Below are 8944 nucleotides of genomic sequence, written 5' to 3'. Positions count from 1 at the left end.
GATTCAGTATCTTTAGAGGTATACGCAGGTTGGGCAAAAGGAAGTATCGTATACACACTGCCTTGCTTCATTAAAGGAGAGTATACATTCTGACACATGCATTTTAAGGTTACAGTTTGTTCTGGTTGTTGATGTAGTGTTCTGGGTTCATATCTATGTACTGGTTACAGTGATCTGTTTGTTCCAGTTGATTGGATGAATTTGATAAAGTTTGAATGAATGGTGGATTTAGTTGTGTCAGAGGTTCAATGATTGTTTGATTCAGTTGTGTCAGAGGTTTAGAGGTGTCAGTGATTGATTGTTTCAGTTATATCAGAGATTGATGAAGTCTGGAATAGTTGCAAAGTTATGAGTTAATATTTGCAGATCAGTATGCTGGTTGGATTTGATAAAAGCGTGTATACACGCTGGTTTGGCACATCGCAGTAGCATATGCATTATGAAATATGATGTTTAAAGTTGCATTTGGTTCTACTTTTTTTATGCAGAGTTCTGGGTTTTGCTTTGTGTTCTAGTGACTATGTTCTAGTGACAGTAGTCTGAATGTTCAGATTGATTAATTGTGATTTGCTTCAATGATGATGGGTTTTCAATGATTGATTCAATTGTGGTTGATTCTTATATTGATGATTGATTTTCAGTGATTGGTTGATGCATATGTATTTGATGGTTGTATTGCAATGGTGATTGATTCTAAGCTTCAATATTACTGATGGGTCTAGTATGAAAATTGGATGAAACGAGGCCTTCGGGTTGTGGTGTTGTGTTCCAGGAGTATGCAGTCTGGAAATTCATGAAACATGGTCCTTGGAGGAAGAAAAAAGGTCGTAGCCTTCTGTAGGTTGGCGCCTACATACTAGTAAACATATTGGCTAGTACAAAAGCTAGGGGGTTGCAGCTCCCTTCTAGTAGAAGCTGGAAAACGAGAGAAGGTTGTAGCCTTCTGCAGGGGGGTGCCTACATACTAGTATAAGTCTGCACCAGTATAATATTGTAAACATATTTTCTTATTATTAAAAGAAGACAGAGATGACAACAGCAAGTGGTTTTCACCCACATTGGGTTTCCACCTGAAATCTTGGTGTTGATGTGTGTTGCTTATGTGTGATAGTTAATTATGTTATTAACTACACATGGTCACTGTTTAATGTTTAATAAAGTACTGATGCATAGATTAAAGATCAACATATGATGAATTAATTGAATCATAAGTTCACTAGATATACGTTGGTTGCCTTAAGAACAGTTGTGTGCACCTGCAAGTTCCCTTCACTAAAGTAGTGTATATGAATCTGATCGAAACGAAAAAGTTATTGATTTGTAAATACTATTTCACCCCCTCTCAGTATTATTTCCAACAATTGGTATCAGAGCCAGGTTCTTTGGCAAAAGCTTGATCGCTTGAAGGAGATTCGTAGTAAAAAATAGGAAAGAAGCTAAAGAAGAAAGAACCTCAAAAGAAGAAGACATATCAAAGGAACTATAACAGTGGGAGAGACAATTGGGGTTTATGTGGAAGAAACTCTTCAGATTCAGAATCACCTCCAAATGAATATGAACAAGCAAAAGAACTATCAGGTATGAATTTGTTGTCCTCTGATGATACATTTCTATGTTCATTTGAAGATAATGAAAGTGACAGTGAAAAAACTGAATTTGTTGTTATAGGTGAAAGAGAAAAAAATCAAATAGAGGCAGAATTTAAAAAGCTCAGAGACACAATTAGAGATCAACAATATCTATTGGACAAAAGGGAGTGTGCCTTCAAAGAAGAAGTTACCAGACTAAAATTTCAACTGGAGGAAGGAAACAAAGTAAGGAAGAAGTACAAGGAGAAGGAAGATCATTTTCAAAAGCTATAGGATGAAGTGACGTCATTAAGAAATGAAGTAAACGAAAAGAGTACACCAATCAAGAGACTTAAAGATAGATCCAGTTACTATGAAAGTCTTGAAGCTAAGATCCTCTCTCTGAAAGAAGATCTTGAAAAATTAAATAAGCAAAATGAAGAACTACTCCAAGCATTTGAAGAATAGGAAAATGAATTTCTCGAATTAAGGCAACAAGTGGAAGAAGGAACAAAAGCTGAAGAAATCATAAAGACGTAGTATCTTGAAAAGGAAGAGCAATATCAGGTTGAGGTAAATATACTAAAAGGTAAATTAGAAGAAAAGGATAAACTTTTACGATTTCAAGATAGTACTAAGATTTTGGATGATATTCTTAGTAGTCAAAGGTCTCCTACCATCAAATATGGTATTGGTTTTCATGAAGCTGTTAAAGGAGAATCTAGCTCACAAATTGAAGCAAAGAAATCTATTGAAAAATCTGAAATGCTCAACAAGGAGATAAGAGGTCAACCCCATCAACAACCAAGGAAAGAAAGTCTTCAAAGAAAATCATTTACTCCTAACTATGTAAGTGATAATCAATTCTTTCCTCTGATGAATAATGTTGAATGTTTTATATGTCATAATTTTGGACGTGTTGCACCAAGATGCAAAAGTAGAATGGTTCAAGCTAATAATCATCACACAGAAACATCATCAGCTTCTACGTACCTCAAGGGATATTGTTTTTCTTGCAATATGTTTGGTCACAAAGCCATTGACTACTATAGAAGGAATATGAAACATGTAAGATGTTATGCATGTAACAAGTTTGGACATATAGTAAGGGAATGTAGGAGAAAATTTCGAGCACCATACCAAAAGGAGATAACATCATCACACTTGAAGATATGGAAGAAGAAGGAAGTACAGTCAGAAAAATGTGGCATGGCACAGTGTACAAACATAACAGACTCAGGGGGAGCTAAAAGTGTGAAACTTCAATGTTCTAAATCTCATACGCAAGTTTCATGAAGACAAGTCACGTATATATGCGAGTTCGAAGCTCCACGGTCGTGTATATGTTGGTTTAATGAAGAAGTAGTGGGATAGACTCAGAAAAATGATCTAATATGATTCAGACAATTATCAATTATCTTTTGTGTCTTGATGATAGATGACTACAGTCTATGGATGTTATTTAGAAGTGCTCTTGATCCTCATAAGTTGTTGATAACTTGATGTATATCTGATTGATGATGATGCCTTGATATTTCTTACTGATATATGCAATGATCAGATCTGACAGTGAACAGGTGGCACAAGTTTAGGGAAAGAATATGCTAGGCTTCTAATATTGCATTGCTGGCATTATGTTTAGAAGTCTTTGGTACCAAATAATTCTTATCAATGGTGATGATGCTTATGTGGCTAAAGTGTTTTGATACATCATGCTATGTTGTGGTTATTGTATTGCTTAGGGTTACATAGTTGTTATTCAGATCAGATTTATGGATGATTATGGATGACTTTTTGATGATGCATATAGTACATATATGTTGCTTACATGGTGATCTTCATAAGGACAAGGAGAAGTACAAATATTGAGTACACAACTTCATTAATTGATGATGAGGCACTCGTTTCTTTTATGTTGTTGTCATCATGCCTTCAAATATGCATAAAATTCATATGGTGTAGTTATGATGCAAGATTCCTATATTTCTTGGCTCTCACATGGTTGAGGATTGTTGTTGTTGATGGTATCAAGAAAGCTTGACACATGACTATGCACTCATGGTTTGCTAGATACATTTTGCTATCTCTTTTATGGATATACATTATGCTAGATACATGGATGATTACTTGAATATTGTTGGTTGGCCAAGAGAATGGTATTATTGCAGGCATAGCCATTTGAAGACATGGATATTCGGAGACATGGCTTACCTATTCACATAATGATGATGACTTCTTACTTTATGATGATAGGTTTGATATTCACCTATGTTGATTATCATGATTGATGCTTATCATATGTGGGATGTCCCCTAGTGATGATACATGGTTGATATATTGAGGATTCTTGTGGAAAGATCATGCAGTTCTTGATGATGATGTTATGATCATAGATGATGACTATGGTGTTTTCACATATGATATTATGTGAATGATTTTGTGTTACTGCTTGTAGATATGACATATGCTTAGTTGATTCATGGAAAGTTATGATAAGGCTCTTTCTACTAAGGAAATGAAGCAAGTTGATCTTGATGAGATTAAGAGGATGAGTTGATATCTATATACGACATATTTAGTCACAAGTTGATGATATTTGCTTTGTCATATCTTCGGAACTGATGATGGGCATATACAGGTTGCAGGTCTAGATGTTGGTGACAGATGCTTATGGTACAAATCATATATGGTGTATTATAGTTGTTGATGACTATCATGGTCTTGTTTAGATCTTTTATCTTTGTTATAAATGTCATGTATATGTCTTTGTCTGTCATAGTCTTTTAATGAGTCCCTCTTGGTAATATGATGTGATTTGTACCCCCACTATGCATGGGAAGGATGATGTAATAATTACTATATTACAGTCATGTATAAACAATTGGTATATCCCCACTTGGTTGGGTAGATGAGTCAAATTTGGTATATCCCCACTTGGTTGGGAGATTGATGTATGTATGGGTCATTGGTGATAGGAAGGTCATACTCACATAGTTGAGTTATAGAGTCATGTTATTCTTTTGGAAAATATTTTTGCAGACTCTACATGTGCTCAGGGGGGACCATGGACAGAATAGTGCATTTAAGCATGTACAAAGGGGGAGTTTAATCAGAAAATTCAGCATGTGCCTAGGGGGAGCATGATCAATGTTCATATTTAGCTATTCAAATATGAAATTCTTCATTTTGGTCAACTCTTTACCCTTGATATCAAAGGGGGATAATAACTTGTCCCGCCCTTTGCCCTTGATGTCAAAGGGGGAGAATAATTTTGGTGTTGCTTATTATCTCTAACAGGTTCTACAACTTGCATTAATCAACACCAACATGGTTTCCATCAAGTCCAAAGGGGGAGATTGTTAGCATTATGATACATGTGTTGCACTTGATGGCAACCCACTTGTAGCAGAACAACTCACTTGTATATGGTAACTAGATGAATCTACATGAGACATATCAGATGTGACAAAATGCATGACAGTTGTGTTTACAAATGTGACAAAATGTAGGGCAGGTCAAAGGAATTAGTTCAGAAGTAATGTTCAATGGAAAATCACATTATAAAAGGTCTATTCATAGGGGACAAAGTAATGGTACAAAAGAATAGGATGAAGGAACAAAGGACTACATATCAGAATCAAGAAGTTGAAGAAAAAGGAAATTTTCTGGCATGTTAAGTTGTATATGCGGGTTCACTGTACAAAAAGATTGTATACACGTGGGTTAATAGAACAAAAGGAGCGTATACGTATACACACACTTTCATGGGAGGAAAAGCACGTATATGTTGGAAAACCAAGGTTTTGGTCCAAGGTATTTAGTCCAAGTTATTTTTGTCCAAGGTATTTGGTCCAAGGTATTGACCCTAGGTATTGGGTCCAAGGTATTGGTCCTAAGTGGTTTTGGGCCAAGGTATTGAGAAAGGCCTAAAACTATATAAGGAGGAGAAGATCATTAGGCCAGAGTGTGCAAGTATTGAATATCTTATGAAGTGTTAGATCAAATATGCAGGTTATGGGCTTCTGATGCTTTTCTTGATCTGAGCTAAGGATGCACCTATGTGGTTGATGATGGATGAGATCTAATGATGGATCAAGATCATAATGACACATAATCATGTGACCTGACAATGGATAGGCTAGATCTGATTGCTAACACATGTTTTATCCTTTATATATGATGATCTGGGTATGTCTGAAGTATGGAATTGTAGCGAAGTTATAAGTAAGTATTTTCAGATCTATACGCTGGTTAGCTTTGGTGAAGGTGTGTATACACGTTGGTTCGACTCTTCCAAGTAGTGTATGAAAAATAAAAGCTTGATGCTCAGGGATGATTGATCTATCAGATCAATACTGCTATTTTTTTGTTGTATTATTGTTGTTTGTCAATGATGTCTTCTTAGATCTAAAAGTAGAACTGAATGTATAAGGAAATTGAGTCTGATTGATTGATTGATTGAGAAGGAAGGGTGATCCTTGTTGCTATCTATTTAGAACTCTGTAATATGACAATAGATCTTTAGAATGTCACTGATTGGTATAGTTTGTTGTTAGAGATTTTATGATTCAGTATCTTTAGAGGTATATGCAAGTTGGGAAAAAGGAAGTAGCATGTACACGTCTTGCTTCATTAAAGGAGCATATACATTCTAACACATGCATTTTGAGGTTACAGTTTGTTCTAGTTGTCGATGTAGTGTTGTGGGTTCATAACTATGTACTGGTTACAGTGATCTGTCTGTTCGAGTTGATTGGATGAATTTGATAAAGTTTGAATGAATGGTTGATTCAGTTGTGTCAGAGGTTTAATGATTGTTTGGTTCAGTTGTGTCAGAGGTTCAAAGGTGTCAGTGATTGATTGTTTCAGTTATATCAGAGATTGATGAAGTCTGGAATAGCTGCAAAGTTATGAGTTAATATTTGCAGATATGTACACTGGTTGGATTTGATAAAAGCGTGTATACATGCTGGTTTGGCACATCGAAGTAGTGTATACATTATGAAATATGATGTTTGAAGTTGCAGTTGGTTCTGGTTGTTGATGCAGAGTTCTGGGTTTTGCTTTGTGTTCTGGTGACTGTGTTCTAGTGACAGTGGTCTGAATGTTCAGATTGATTGATTGTGATTTGCTTCAGTGATGATGGGTTTTCAATGATTGATTCAGTTGTGGTTGATTCAGATATTGATGATTGAGTTTCAGTGATTGGTTGATGCAGATTTATTTGATGGTTGTATTGCAATGGTGATTGATTCTAAGCTTCAATGTTGTTGATGGGTCTAGTATGAAAATTGGATGAAATGAGGCCTTCAGATTGTGGTGTTGTGTTCCAGGAGTATCCAGCCTGAAAATTCATGAAACGTGGTCCCTGGAGGAAGAAAGAAGGTCGTAGCCTTCTGTAGGTCGGCGCCTACGTACTAGTAAATATATTGGCTAGTACAAGAGCTAGGGGGTTGCAGCTCCCTTCCAGTAGAAGCTGGAAAACGAGAGAAGGTTGTAGCCTTCTGCAAGTGGATGCCTGCGTACTGGTTTAAGTCTACACCAGTACAAGATTGTAAACATATTTTCTTATTATTAAAAGAAGATAAAGACGACAACAGTAGGTGGTTTTCACCCACATTGGGTTTCCACCTTAAATCTTGGTGTTGATGTGTGTTGCTTATGTGTGATGGTTCATTATGTTATTAACTGCACATGGTTACTATTTAATGTTTGATAAAGTGTTGATGCACAGATTAAAGATCAACATATGATGAATTAACTGAATCATAAGTTCACTAGATATACATTGGTTTCCTTAAGAACAATTGCGTGCACACGCCAGTTCCCTTCACTGAAGTAGCGTATATAAATCTGATTATGGAAATGTAAAAGTTATTGATTTGTAAATATTGATTCACCCCCCCTCTCAGTATTATTTCCAACACTCCATTCATCAACTAGAAACCATGGTTGAATGACAAGGTGCAATCTTTCACCATATGCCCATATTCATGGCACCAAACACACTTGAAAGGAACTCCAAAGTAGTCCAAGGCTTAAGAAAATGAGTATTTTTCATTTGAAGGGTCATATATGGAGCCAAAACATCACAAATCTCAATTCTTATTAGTGTCCTCACAACCATCATTATACAAAATTCAATGAAACTCATATCCACTTCATAAAAAAACACTTAATTTGTTTGCATGAGCTTTAAACACCTCAAAGAACTAGAACTCCACTAGAAGTTCAAGTAATCTTATTTAAAGTGTATAATCTATAGTCTTCCACTCTTCTCGATGAAAAGTGAGCAAGGCTTAAAATATGCACAATGTATCCCTACTTCTTTTATTTTTTCCCCTCTACTTCCAAAGGCTTCCCACCTAAATAACCACCACACAACAAAGAAGTCATCCCCACACCTCCATATACAAGAATTCCACCACCATTGCTAACCCTTCAAGATCAACACACCCTTGAAGTCACAATAATTGATTACTCACCCTGGTTGTATCGTCGTGGACATGATACTCCAATGAAATGATAAACACCCCCATTTAAGATGATTCTTTTGGATCGATACAAATTTGGCACATACCCATAATCTTAAAAACTAGGGGCTCCCACAAAACCTAAATTAGAGGCAAAGAAAGCACCCGTAGATGAATAATGCACAAAACTACATGTAACATTGAGTGGATCCAAGCAATGAAGTACTAGAGAGTCATATAAATCATAAATTGAAGTTTTAATTCTTCCCTACCAACCCACCAACTTATTTTCCACCACCAATGGTCAATGAATTGTTGATTTCTCTAGCTCTACAATCAATCTAACAAAAGTATTAAATCCCTTTCCAATACCCCAAGGGTTCATGACCCCATCCACCATGCCATCAATATTTTTTTTTAAATCACATCAATGAAACCCCTCTAATGGAGACATTAGGCACCCATATGTATTATCCATCGACTATACCAAGAGAAATCTAGGTTGTCCAGCTCCATCTAGGCTCCTTGATAACCTTATCTCCGTCATAGCACCCTAATAACCCTAGCTCCATTATCCTCACTTCTACTCATAGTTAAAACATCCCTCATATTCTATTGTTTTTTAAAATGATGTAAACAATTTATTTTCTAGTGCTTGTTGACTCTCTTCCAAACTCTATGATCCAGGAGGATCCAATGATCCAATTGTACAGATGTTCAAAGTGTTGTCATCAGTGTTCATGGGTGTCATTCAGTGTCATCGTCGCTTCAGTTCAGTTTTGACAGTGTTGGTTATGATCAGGTTGTTCAGGTAATGTTCGTAGTTATGGTTTTATGGCATTCAACAGAGATGGTTTAGCACCTGGTTGTCGAATTGAGTTCATCGACAGTTCCCCAGGGTTT

The sequence above is a fragment of the Pinus tabuliformis genome, chromosome Q, assembly GCF_031772625.1.
Source record: "Pinus tabuliformis cultivar Carrire ecotype Pingquan chromosome Q, CPIR1, whole genome shotgun sequence".
In the NCBI taxonomy this organism is placed as follows: Eukaryota; Viridiplantae; Streptophyta; class Pinopsida; order Pinales; family Pinaceae; genus Pinus; species Pinus tabuliformis.
This window is presented reverse-complemented; position numbering follows the sequence as displayed.